The following is a 14,714-nucleotide window of genomic DNA, read 5'->3' on the forward strand; positions in this document are numbered from 1 at the left end:
TCCGAGTAATATATTTTGGGTCCCTTTATTTTTTTTTTTATGTTCAGGATCGCACATGTTTTTTCTACTTATAGACTCGTGAATCCAAGCATCTTGTGCCTCATTTACTTTGCGTAATAAATTATATATCCTCTGCCATTTTAATTGACGTAATATGATACCCTTTTCAGCTTGATATTGACGGTAAATTTTTAGTTGTGCACACCTACGCGATATAGCAATAGAAAGTTAATTGTTAATTTTGTAAATCATAAAAGATCAACGCAATATGGAATTTTCTTGGCGGAAATCAATAAAAAAAAGTTCCTAAAACCTATTTTCTAACGAACGAAGTCGCGGCGGTTGAATGATGCGCCATGTTTGTTTTGATAGGTGCCGAGGTCGAAGAAATGAAAGGATGATAAATTAGCCTATTCTAATCTAACCTAACGTAAACTACGTAACCTAACCTAACGTAACCTACGTAACCTAACCAATGTTTGGTAATTCGGTACCTCAAATTCTAAAGATCATCCGGGTCGTCGTCGTTGCCACGGATGCTGACGGCCTGATTATTATTGTACCTCGGGCAATTAACAGACGACGGTAGAACCCCGTGTTCTTCCATAAAGTCCAAGGAAGCCCTGTTGTCCTTGTAACAGCGCTTATTGACATCACCTAGAGTTGGAGAACACACGGTCCACAACATGATGAGTTTATGGAATTGGCATTAGTGATAAGACTTGCCCAGAATTAGCTCCGACATTGGTATTTATTTTCCAGATATTTGTGCATGTATGCACTTAGACCCTGTTGCATAGTCTTGACAAATTAAGATTTATGTGAAGGCCAGTCGAGAAGTTAACAAGAGTAAGGAAGAAAAGGGAAGAAATAGATTAAAATACTGACGTAAGCTTACCAGAAATTAGTGCTACGATTAGCGACCTGACGTCATATCGGCTACTGATCGTGACTGTTGACAGCAAGTAGCAACTAATGAAGTAACAACCTCAATTTTACATGACCCAAGAATATGTATATTCAAGACTCAAAAATACCATTCAAGACCCAGAAGACAGAGGTAAATATATAATTACACGTAAATTAAGCTTGTAGTAGTTTTAGTTCGGAACAACGGCAGGACAAATGAAAATCAACACAAAATATCTAATCTCTTTCTTTTGGTAATTAGCCACAAGGTGCGGCACTAGAAGTGTCACATGAGAAATATAGGTGAAGCTCGGACTAAGGCCACAGCTTAGTGGAGCTTATGGTTGTAGCTGGACGTGGAGCCTAACGTCAGCGAGGCGGTAGCAGATGATGACGGCGAGGCTCGATGGGACAGCTAGAAGACTGGACGAGATGTAGTTTGTGTGCTGATCGGTCTGGTCGGTACTGTTCTGCCCATCTCGGCGAAACGCCGACCTTTTAGAGGAGGCTGGCGGGAACGTGAGGAGCTTTCCAAGTTCCTGATTGGCTGACCGCTGGCTGCCAGGGACACCCTTGCGAACTACGCTTGCCAACTACAGGAACTTGGAAAGGCTATCTCCGAAGATTTCTTTGATTAGTGTGTGACGGGTCGTAGGATGCATCACGTCACTACAAGCTCGTCAGATGAAGGTGAGAAGCATTAGTCGGTGATATCAACGTTGTTTTGCTGCTACACGGTATCATCTTTAGCCAGAACAAGCTTGTTAGAGTCATATTTTAGCACGAGGTAAACTCTAAACTTGCATATTACTGGTGATACTGCAAAATATGGCAATTAAACAGATCGACTCTGCCCCTGGTGGAGGTAGACGAAAAGTAAGTAAAACAACAACAGCTGAAGCTTCGACAGAGGGAAGGAGTGATATTGCAAGTGATTGCTGTGGAAGATGCAGTAAACTGGTAAGAAATGGTGATAAGCCTAAGGCACTCTTATGTGATATTTGCGCAACTTGGTATCATGCCAAATGCGAGAGGATACATAATGAGGTTTATCGATTTATGGTAGAAGAAGCAGGATCCCAGTTTACTTGGCACTGTGTCTCTTGTAAGAAAGGGTGTGCAAAATTAAAATCACATTTAGAGAAAGTGGAGAAGATGCAAGCAGACTTAATCGAGAAACAAGATCTACTGCAAGAAGAGGTTAGGGAGATACGTGAAGCAGTTAAAATGAATAAAGATGATTTTACCAATGTTGTAGAGTAGCAGTTTTGGAGGCTAAAGCAGTGGATACTAATGAACATTGGAAAAAGACAGGGAGTCTACAAGATTTGAGCTCACGAATGGTGAAAGCTGAAATCAATATACAGGAAATGAGGGAATCAAGTACTAAAGAAGTAAATGTGATACAAGGGGCAAGTGGGGGGATTTGTCGGCATCTCAGAGTAAACAGGAGGTAATGGATATGACTACAGTTTTCCAAGAACTAAATAATATCAAAATGAGATAAAACAACATAGTGGTGTACAATGTCCAAGAAAGTAATTCAAACATGTTCCAGGAAAGAATAAATCATGACAGACATATTGGCAAAAAAAAATTCTGAATACATGTAAGGTTCGTGAGGATAAGTTGGTTAAAGTGATTAGGCTTGGAAAAAGAGTAGTAGGTCGAGATCGCCCTATACTGACTGTGCTGACTGACTCAGAAGCGAGAAATAATGTATTTAGAAACATAAAGGATTTGGGCAAGGACGACAACCTGAAGATTTTTAGGGTATCCTATGATTTAACCAGGAGAGAGAGAGAACTGGATAAAGAATTGTTGAGGAAGGCAAAAAACTTAACGGACCAGGGAGAGGGGAAGCACGTGGTCAGAGGTCCACCCTGGAACCGAAGGGTTGTCAAGGTGGAAGATCAGAGACCACGGCCAGAGTAGAAATCAGCCCAGGTATGCCATATGCTGGGAATGTAAATAACGTAAATGGAAAGTTTAGTGTTATATTTACAAATGTGGATGTATATACTTTTGATAATATTTTAGAATTAAAGTCATTACTTGATACCTTAAGTGACAAGCCTAACATTATTGCCCTCTCTGAAGTTAAACCTAAGCACTTCAGATATCAAAGAGATCTTGAAGAATATAACATTGAAGGATACGAGATGGAAGAAATTAATGTCATGGGTAATGAAGATAGAGATCTCTTGATATACGTGAAAAGGGCATCAAGTATAGCAAAGTTGATCTGGTATCATGTTTCTGTGAATATTGTTGCCTGGAAATTACGCTTCAAGGAGAGAAACTTGCTTTAACCCTTGTATATCGGAGTCCAAACAACAGGAGGAAAACGATAATTTGCTGCTGGATTTACTGCAAGAGGACTTGATCCTCGTTTTGATCCATTTGTATACAAAGGAATTATATCTAATAATCCTAATGGAAAGTCAACAGTGTAAATGTGGATCTGAAGTCACAGGCGTAAGCCTCTTCCAGGAAGTCTTCTATGTATGTATGTAAGACATTGACAGACTGAAAAAAGTACAACGGCGAGCCTCAAAACTGACTCCAAATATCAAAAATAAATCATACGAAAATCGACTAAAACATATGAATCTGTTTTCCCTAAAAAAGCGTAGACTCAGAGGTGACTTGATACAGGTCTTTAAAATTCTAAAGGGAATTGACATCAAAAGTGACAAAATTTTCACACTGAATGAGAATCCGACAAGAAACAATGGTCTCAAGCTGTCCGGAAATAGATTCAATTTGGAGGTGGGTAGAAACAACTTCGCCAACCGTGTAGTTAATGAATGGAATAAACTTCCTGCAGAGGCAGTGCAATGTAGTTCAGTTCGAAGCTTTAAGAATCATTTAGATAAACAACTAAGCAAGATGCTGTAATGATTATAATTTATATTATTTGTTTTTGTTTTGTTACCATTTGTCTGTTTGATTCTCATTTATTATTAGTTATATGTCAATTTACTATTATTTACTATTTACCTGTTTGTTTATTATCTAACTATACCTATGCATTTTTCTATGTATTTTATTTGTTATTTACATTATTATAGTTTTTATAATTTTGATTTTTTTCGCATCCGACCCAGATATGGACCAAAAGGTCTACTGTCGGCATGCTCCGCCTTTGTAATCCTTTGTAGTCCTTTGAAAGCCGTTGTCTTATAGTGACTGGACTGGCATGGCGTCCGCACCGTATCCTAGCGGCTTCGTTCGTTAGTAAATTTGCTTTAGGCAAGGTTTATTTTTCCGCCAAGAAAATCGCATATTACGTTCATGTATTATAATTTACAACTAAGATTCTTCCTTATTCTTATTAACACCACTTCACTCTATACTTGCCCTCTTTTCTGTTCAAAAGTATTTCGGGTTTAGTTTACCCTTATTTTAATGCCAGATGCCCCTCCGTCATTTTCATTTCCTTAACTTTGATATAATGTGTGATTAATATTTTCGCTTCTTATTTGTTCTGTTTTAGATTTATATGCAAAATAAAAGACTACGCTCGTAGATCCCGTTTGTTCGTCCACAAGTGAGTGTGGGATGAACCATGGTTGGCTACCTCCCTCATAAGTAGTATGGGATCTTTGTAAACATGTTTGCCAATCTCACATGTCCAATTCTTATCTATATCATCGGATGGATCTTATCATTCTGCTGATATCAATATATAGAGTATTTTGAACCCCATTAATAATTACAACAAATTAATAGTATCAGTAGTGATTTTTTATGGGGCTGAGATGCAGACTAGCATTACCGCACATAACCTTGTACCGGGTGGCTACAAGAAATGAAAGTCAAATAGTGGGAAGTACACTGTAATCACTGATACCACTGACAACTAATGCGTGTGAATACAAAGAGAGCTGGCTCCGAACTGACGCCAAGCTGCCAATTGGCGCGAAAAGACGTGCATCGCATTTGCGATATCCAATATAATTACAATTATACACAATGATTACACATAATTACAATAAATAATAAAACAACAAACAACAAAACATATGACAATTTTATAAAGAGGGGGAAACATATAATTCCCCAAATAAGCAACACACAAGTACAATGTACAATAATAATGGTATGATATACAACATACCATGCTAATACAACCTACCATATCTTGGTAATAATAAAGCTTTCACTTTCTGTTCTTCATCAGCTTCTTCGACGCTCGAAACCTTGAGGAGATGTACTGCACGTGGTTGACGAAGATGATTAACCTGTGAGGAACAGAGCCTTGCCGCCTGGATAAAAAAAAAAAAAAGCGAATGTTTTATTTTTGTGGAAGTTGATATATGGACCATGGACTACAGAAAGGACCACCCTCTCACGCCAGATCTGTATTTGTGGGAGGGGAAGAGAAGTCTGTAAGAAAATTAAAAGATAGTTGTGTATGGAAGGGGACTATTGCCACTGGGCACTTTAAGGGTTATCTATTAAAGTTTTGTGTTGTGGCTCAGGGGGCATCGGTAGGAGACCTAGAATTCGAGGACATTTTCACTATACAGGTTGAAGTACCCAAAGTCGGCATTCCTTTACTCGGAAACTCCCAATACTCAGTTCAAATAGAGCAAATTTTATCACATTCTATCGCACGGCAAAAGCTCCCACTACTCGGCATTAGTCTGGCAAACCGCCACTACCGGTGGGTGGCGCACGCTCCACCACGCCAGCCCACAGTCTTTACCGCCAAGTTTAGTCATTGTTGTGATCGGTGCTACACCGTCCCATGTGATTTGCTCTGTTTTCAGACATTATATTTTTGTTGTGAAATATGCCACCCAAACGTCCAAGAACACCCCTTAGTGTGTCTGTTAAAAAAAAAAAAAAAAAAATGAAGTGCTGAGTATAAGTAAAAAAAAAAAAAAAAAAAAAAAAAAAAAAAAAAAAAAAAAAAAAAAAAAAAAAAAAAAAAAAAAAAAAAAAAAAAAAAAAAAAAAAAAAGACCTTTTGACAGGTGCATCTACAGGTGACTGAGATGGAAGTGAAGATGATGATAGCACAGCTCCGTCAGATCGTTTCACAATTTATAAATGTTTACAGCTACGGGAGGAATACATTGCAGCACTAGAACAGATGTCTTTTCTTACTGAATAAGGCATCGTGAATATTTGCAATTTACAAGCCAAAATAATTCATGAAAAACCTAACTACATGAAACAACGTACAGTCACTGATTACTTAAAAAAAAAACGTTATCAATCAAACACCCACAATCATCAACATTGGTAAACCCAGATATCAGCGATTCAGGCAGCACTCTAGCCAGCACTCCTGTCACCACTCCATCCAGCACTCCTGTCACCACTCCATCCAGCACTCCTGTCACCACTCCAACCAGCACTCTTGTCACCACCCCAGCCAGCATACCTGTCACCACTCCAAGTTCCTATTAATATCTACCACTGTACATCACACAACTCACTGCTTTGGAAGAGGAAGATAGAGTGTAAGAGGCCGGTAGTTGTACGAATGGAAATGAGCTTGGGAAACACTAGGGCATTAGAATGCTGAGTCAACAATTCAGACTCAACGCCTGCTCGCCTGCTGTTTGATAACATCGAAGGCGACGTTATGTCTATGTAAACACCGACGGAGGTGACTGTTTTATAATCGATGATGTAATCAAAACTCTGTAAGCGCAGGTTAGCTTCATTTGACTAATGCTGAGGTAAACGATATTGCTAGTGGCATTGCAATGGCTTTCCGGATTGGAGCAAGGTGGAGAAGGAGGAAAAACTATTGGTGCATGAATTCAAAGTCACGCCCATAAGGAGTGACATTTATTTGAGAAGTCAGAGGAGATTGGATTAGAAAAATTAGTGACGTCAGACGAAGGTAGCTTAGCGTAGGATACGGGGATCTCGGGAGACGATGTGGGGAGACGAGAGAGAGAGATCCTGAGTGTAACAAGACTGTGAAATTACAGTGAAAGAAGAAAAGTACCAATTTCTTTACCCCAGGACTGATTTGAAGTACATGACAAGAACTAGGCATGGGGCCTACTGCTTAAAAAGTACTGGAAAACTAATAAGAAAAGACGTGAGGGGAAATTAAGTGACTACTAACAGAATAGAGGGAGAGGTCTGACAGTGGTGACAGTGGCTACAAGGGAGGTGAAAGTGGTGGCAGCGGTGGGATGAACTGAGTTTTAAACACCTCCGAAGAGAAGTGGTGCTAGATAAACTGGTGAACGAAGAACTGGTGCAAGTAGTCTACGGGAACAAGACAACCAAAATCAAGTGTATTGTTTCCAAGGACGACTACGAGAGAAATCTACAACTTCAAGTAACTGCTACGATTGGAACAAGCATTCTTCAAGATTCTTCAAGGTGATCATCTACAAGGCGGTCTTCAAGGCAGTGTGTGATGGAGCTGAGGAACAACGTCGCTGACGAATGACAAGGCCGTAGAAGGACGTCAAGATAGAAGTTGACATTACGAAGTGACATCGCAAGCAGCCAGGATAAAGCAAGGTATTAGTATGAGTACCCCACAGAATTCTAACGTGTTGAGACACGAAATTCACACATCAAATACAAATATTCAAAAATTCACAGGAGAGTCTAACACATATGGTGTAAACAAAATTCTTAATTTAATAGACACTCTTATAGTGAGTAAAAACATTACTAATGAGAACCGTAAGATAGAGATTATCAAGGAGAATATAGATCCAGATAATGGAAGGGCGAGGTTTGTCATTAACTTCCAGCAAATGGAAGAAATTAATCAATATGATAATTACAAAAAGGCCTTCCTCAAACATTTCATGTCCAAATGTGATCAGGATCCTATTAGGTCATTGGTAAAAATGATTAAGGAAGTTAGGACAAGTGAAACTGACACAGAGTACTTAGCTAGATTAGATAGATGGTCAAAAGACATGAATTCTATCTTGAAAGATTCAGACTGGATAGAAAGATCTAGTGAGAAGATGAAAATCTCACAGGTAATCAAATTGATTACATTTAGCTTATTGGCAAAGAATTCTGATGACTTAACAGCAGAAAGGTTGTACAAGGATCTAAAATCAAATACAAGTTTAGGAGAAGTAGATTATCTTCTTCAAGGATACAGTGAAACCAGAACAATAAACCCATATGTAATGCCTATAAATCAACAAAGCCAATATAGGAACTGTAGAGAGTTTAAGAAAACAGAAGTAGGACATAGGCGTCATGCTAGAAGTCCATCTAGGGATAGGGATACCAGAATCCTATGTTTTAATTGTAATGCATGGGGACACAAAGCACAAGAATGTTTTTATGGGATTATTTGCAGAAATTGCAAATACGAAGGTCACAATGAGTATCAACGTAGGAACCCTCCATTCTCTATTTATCATAATAGAATAGGTCATAGGACTCATGAGTGCCGGAATTTTCGGGTACCCACAGGGCTAAGAGGAAAACCCCCAGACACAGAATAAACAATTTCAGACCTCCCCATATATATACCGATAGGCGGTATTGTGTTAAACATGGGAATGCAAGGGAGATGAAAGAAACTGACAAACTGATAATTACTGTTGGTAAAACTTCTGTAGGACCTCTCATTGCGGGTAAAGTGTTCAATAAGCCTATTCAATTTTTTTATTGATACAGGGTCTGTAGTTAATGTAATTACTAGTAAAGTTTTAAATCATTTAAAGAAAGGTACACAAATAGGATGTATTCAGGTGTGTACTAAACCTATTAAGATTTTAAATGAGACTAGTGAGAAGATGGAATTACCAACTTCATCAATTTGTTCAGTTCAAGAAGGAATAGACTTAAGAAATAGATATAAAGAATTATTACAATCAACTAATTGCCCTGAGTTGGATGAAGCTTTATTTGCTTTGCTTATGAAACATAAAAAAACAATTGCTTTGCCGGGGGACGCCTTAGGCAAAACAACTGTTTTAAAACATCACATTAAGTTAAAACCAGGAACACAACCTATCTACATACCAGCCTACAGAGTTCCTCACTCTAAATTAGCTGTAGTAGATAAACTCATCACTGAAATGTTATCACAGGATATTATTGAACATAGTAAAAGTGAGTGGAATTTTCCGTTGATCTTAGTACCAAAGTCTATGCGACCAGTTATTGATTACAGGGAATTGAATAAGCACACCATTCGTGACAGGTTACCATTACCCATTATCGGTGACATTTTGAGAAGTTTGGGAACTGAGAATATATATTTTAGTACTATAGATATCAAATCAGCTTTTTGGCAAATAGAATTGCATGAAGATTCAAGAGAGTTCACAGCATTTTCTACTACAACAGGACATTACGAGTTCAAGAGAATGCCATTTGGGTTATGTAATAGTCCATTAACTTACATGAGATTAATGAATACTATTCTAGATGGATTGTTAGGAAACACTGCCAGTGTATTTCTAGATGACATTTTAATAGTTTCTCAGACTGCAGTGGAGCACTTTAAGAAATTAGATTTGATATTCTCAAGACTAGGAGAAGCAGGGTTAAAAGTAAAACATGAAAAATGTAAGTTCTTGCAAGACAGTGTCATTTACTTAGGACATAAGATAGACAGACACGGACTTAGTACAGTAAATTCAAAGGTTGACACTGTCAAGAATTTTCCAGTTCCGACCAATGTAGACAAAGTTAGGAGCTTTTTGGGATTAACAGGATATTATAGAAAATTCATTCAAAGTTATGCTGACATTGCAAATCCACTAAGTTCATTGTTAAGAAAGGACTCAAAGTTCATGTGGGGACCTGCTCAACAGCAAGCTTTTGACAAGTTGAAAGATAAACTCACGAGTTCACCTATTTTAATTTTTCCCGACTATGAAAAAGAATTCATTCTTTGTACTGATGCGTCTGACATAGGATTAGGAGGCATACTCATGCAAGAGAGAAATGGAACTTTGAAACCCATAGCTTACACATCCAGACTTTGTAATAGTGCGGAGAGAAACTATTCTATAACAGAAAGAGAAACTTTAGCAGTAATTTATTCTTTAGAAAGTTTTAGGGATATGATACTAGGGTATCCCATCAGAGTTTGGACTGATCACACAGCTATTCAGAACTTATTTAAGCATAAGAATCTTAGGGGCAGACTTGCTAGATGGTTTGCGATACTCCAGTGTTATGAGGTTCAATTTGAATATATTCCGGGTAGAAGGAATGTAGCAGATCCACTTTCTAGAAACATTAGTCAACCAATGACTGGGACTGGGTTGATTAATTTTGTTTGTAGTATAGAAGAATTAGTAACTTTAGATGAAGAAATGCTAATAAGAGAACAGAGAGATGATGAGACATATGATTCAATAATCAAGCATTTGATGAACCCAAGAGGAGATCCTCCAAAGCTACCAAAGGGGTATAAGATAGAGGAATTTCATTTGATTAATGGAATATTGTATAGGAAAACATTTGTAAATGGGAAAGATATTTCTAGAGGTCAAGTAAATCAGTTGGTTATACCACAAACTCTGGTAAATGAGATATTGAAGTTACTTCATGATAGTGATTGTAGTTCACATCCTGGAAAGGATAAAACTTATAGACAAGCACAACTTAAATACTTTTGGCCAGGAATGAAGAAAACTATATATGATTATATAGAAAAGTGTGTAAAATGTGTAAAGGTGAAGGGAAATACACCAAAACCTGCTCCTATACTCACCTATCCCATTCCACAGAAACCTTGGGAAAGAGTTCACATAGATACATTAGAATTACCAATGTCCGAGAACGGCTTTAAATACCTATTTGTTGCTATTGATTATTTTTCAAGATTTTGTATATTACAACCCATAATCAATAAGAAAGCTGAAACTATTGCTTCCGTAATCTATGATCAGATAATCTGTAACTTTACTACACCTAACATCTTAGTTTCAGATAATGGGACAGAATTTAATAACAAAATCTTGGAAAATTTATGTAGTTTATTCCACATCAAGAAAGTCAATATACTCGTTAACCATCCCCAAAGTAATGGAGTAGTAGAAAGGTTAAACAAAAAGATAATTATATGTCTTAGAACCCTAGTAAGTCCTCATAGTGTAACTTGGGATACTTGGATTCCTTGTGTTAAGTGTACCCTGAACAATCAAATTAATGTAGCAACTGGTGATACACCTCATTTTATAATTTTTGGGGAGGACAAAACTCTGCCATATAAAATGTTGACTGCAGAGCAAAAACCCATATATAATATGGATGATTATATATCCAATAGGATAAATACTCTTCAAAGTATTCACCAAAGAGTTAGGAAACATATGCAGGTGTATTCACAAGAGATGAAGGAACAACAACACAAAATAGCTCATAGACTAGAACTGAAAATTGAAAAAGCTGTAATAAGCGAAACGTCGTACAAATAAAGGCTCCGTCCTCATATGGTGTTTAACTCGTCAGAGAGGATCTAATAAAATGGGATGATAGAAATACAAGACACGGAAAGACAATCAAGAAAGACAGCTATAGAAGAGATATGAAAAAGAACAGCTTTCCTCACAGAGTAATAGACAGTTGGAACAAGTTAGATGAGAAAGTAGTGTGCGCAAAAGCAATACATGAATTTAAAAATAGTTTAGATAAAATGATATATGAAGACGGAACACCACGAGCATAGCTCCCCTTCCCGTAAAATACAACTAAATACAACTAGGTAAATACACACACACACACGCACACACACACACACACACACACATATATATATATATATATATATATATATATATATATATATATATATATATATATTATATATATATATATATATATATATATATATATATATATATATAATATATATATATATATATCGTATACTTAGGGCGCAGGTTCTCCTTGATACACACTGAGTTAAACACCACAGCATTGTCACAATTATTTATATTCTTCATAATATTTTCAATTCTTCTCACTATAGTTCTGACTTCGGGAGGGTGATCGAAAATCAATTGTCCAAAGTTCTCCATTTTAATAACAAATTTGACGTTTCGACTTCAAGGAGTCATTTTCAAAATCATTACATTTATCACAACACAATTACACAGAACACAGAACAATTACATTTTTTCGGACTGAACAGTGCGACGTCTTTCCACATACATGGAAAGACCTACAGTGGAGTGTGGCTTGATGACCTTGATGACCTGACCCAACTAGATCGCCTAAGGAGAGAGGGAGGGGGAGGAGTAGGGGGGGGGCAGTAGGCGATGCGAGAGGGATGGACATAATCCCAGCACGAACATCAATCTTCCCTTGATAGAGCAACCATTGTTAACAACACTGAAGTAGTTACACAATGTAATGATATAAGAGAATTAAGGATGCTAGAGGCTATGTATATCAGGGAATGGGCTCCTAGCATTAATATACAATCTAATATGATTACGGCCATTTCCTTGTTCAATAGCTCATCGAGACATGTGAGAAATAATCCCACCAATGGTAGGATTATATCCATCCCTCTCGCATCGTCTACTGTACCGGCCCCCCTACTCCTCCCCCTCCACAACCAAAACAAAACCGGGCGTTCCTGTTGGATCATCGTCTCCTAAAGGTCCAACGGCATTGCCTCGTGTGCTTGTAAGGGCAGTGTGCCACCGAATGTGAGTGAGCACTCTCTAAGCAGATCCAAGTCTTGGACATTAAACAACATGAAGAAAATGAAGATCTATACCTACAACGTAAGAACATTCTCAGAAGACCACAGGCTGGAGAGTCTAATGGAAGAACTAAACATAAAGTGGGTCATCACAGGACTGAGCGAAGTCCGAAGAACGGAAGAAAAGCTGATTCAATTACAAGATGGTCACCACCTGTTCTACTATAGAGGTAAGGACAAAGAAAGATCTAGTGGAGTAGGATTCTTGATAAACCGAGAGGTTGCTGGTAACGTAGTCAAATGCAGTAGTTTATCGAGCAGGGTAGCTTGGATTGTGATAAGGCTGTGTAAAAGATACACTCTAAAAATAGTTCAAGTTTATGCACCAACTTTACAGAGTTCAGACGATGAAATTGAGTCGTTCTATGATGATTTAAGTCAAGTAATGGATCAAGAAAAAAGGAAGTACACGTTGGTAATAGGCAACTTTAATGCTAAAGTGGGGAAGAAGATGGAAGATGAGACGTGCATTGGGAAGTTTGGATTAGGTGAAAGAAATGAGAGAGGCGAGATGTTAGTAAATTTTGCAGAGAACTACAATATGAGGATAATGAATACTTTCTTTCAAAAGCGTGTCGTTCGTAAATGGACGTGGAGAAGTCCAAATGGAACAGCAAAGAACGACGTAGACTTCATATTAGATGAGAGCAAAAGCTTTAGTAATGTTAGGGTGAAAAATGAAGTCAACATAGGTATAGTGACCATAGAATGGTAGGGTGCACAGCTAAATTCAACTTCAGAGCCGAGAGAAATAAACTAGTTTTAAAAAAGAAAATAAGCCTTGCAAAGGTTAAGGATATTATGAAGAAATTTCAGTTGGAAATTAAAAATAGATTTGAAGCTCTAAGAACTAACAAGGACACCGTGGAAGATATTAATTTGAATTTGGTGAATATCATTAGGGAATCAGCAGAGAATGTAGGAAGTACAACAAATTAGAGAAAATAAATACTCCAAAGCTACAAATGACCTAATCAAAAAAAGAAGGAACATGCAGATTAACAACAGGAGAGACGAGATAGAAAGAGTAGATCTAAATAAGCTTATCAACAAAATGCAGAGATCAGACAAAAGAAAGAGACACATGGATGAAATAGATTCGGAAAGGTAAAAGTATTAAAGCGACCGAGCGCAGTCATGGAAGACAGCAAATGATATGTTTGAAATATAGAAATGGAGAAATAATTAAATGTAGAGACAAAATGGTAAAAAAGAGTAGAAGAATTTTACCAAGAGCTTTACTCATCGAAGACCATAGTTGAGTCAGTAAATTCATGTGTAGACGTTAGTAGTGTAGCAGAGATTACAAAGGAAGAAATAGAATTTGCTCTAAAAACTATCAAACGAGGAAAAGCACCTGGGAAAAATGGCATATCAATAGATCTATTGAAAGACGCAGGTAAATTAGTTCATATTAAATTAGCTCAGTTGTACACCCAGTGCTTACGTCAAGAAAGCGTTCCTGATGCGTGGTGCAATGCTATAGTGATTTTGCTCCATAAAAAAGAAGGAGACCAGAAGGACCTTAGTAACTATCGACCGATTAGCTTGCTATCAAATGCATATAAAGTATTCTCCAAGATCCCTACAAATAGACTAAGTCAAGTTTTAGATGGAAACCAACAGGCAGGCTTTAGGAGCGGATATTTGACTAGACCATTTGCAGGCGATAAACCAACTAATCGAGAAAACGATAGAATATAATATATCTCTGTGTTTAGCTTTTGTAGATTACGAGGCCTTTGACTTGGTAGGACAAATAGCAATACTAAACTCGCTACGCAAACAGGGTACAAACAAACAGATCGTAAGAATTTTAGAAGATTTATGTGAAAGGTACCGCTATAATTCGACTACATAAAGATACATTAAAGATCAAGATCGAGAAAGGAGTACGGTAAGGCGATACAATTTCACCGAAAGTATTTACAGCTTTTTTGGAAGATATTTTCAGAAGGTTGAGTTGGGAAAAGATTAATGGCGAATATTTGAACCATCTAAGATTTGCGGATGGCATTATTCTTATTTCAGAAAGAGAAGACTTGCAAGATATGCTGAGCGATCTAAACAAAGAAAGTCTCAAAGTAGGTTTAAAAATGAATAAGAATAAAACTAAT

Source organism: Oratosquilla oratoria, chromosome 41 (assembly GCF_046742065.1).
Source record: "Oratosquilla oratoria isolate Oo_2021 chromosome 41, ASM4674206v1, whole genome shotgun sequence".
Taxonomy (NCBI): Eukaryota; Metazoa; Arthropoda; class Malacostraca; order Stomatopoda; family Squillidae; genus Oratosquilla; species Oratosquilla oratoria.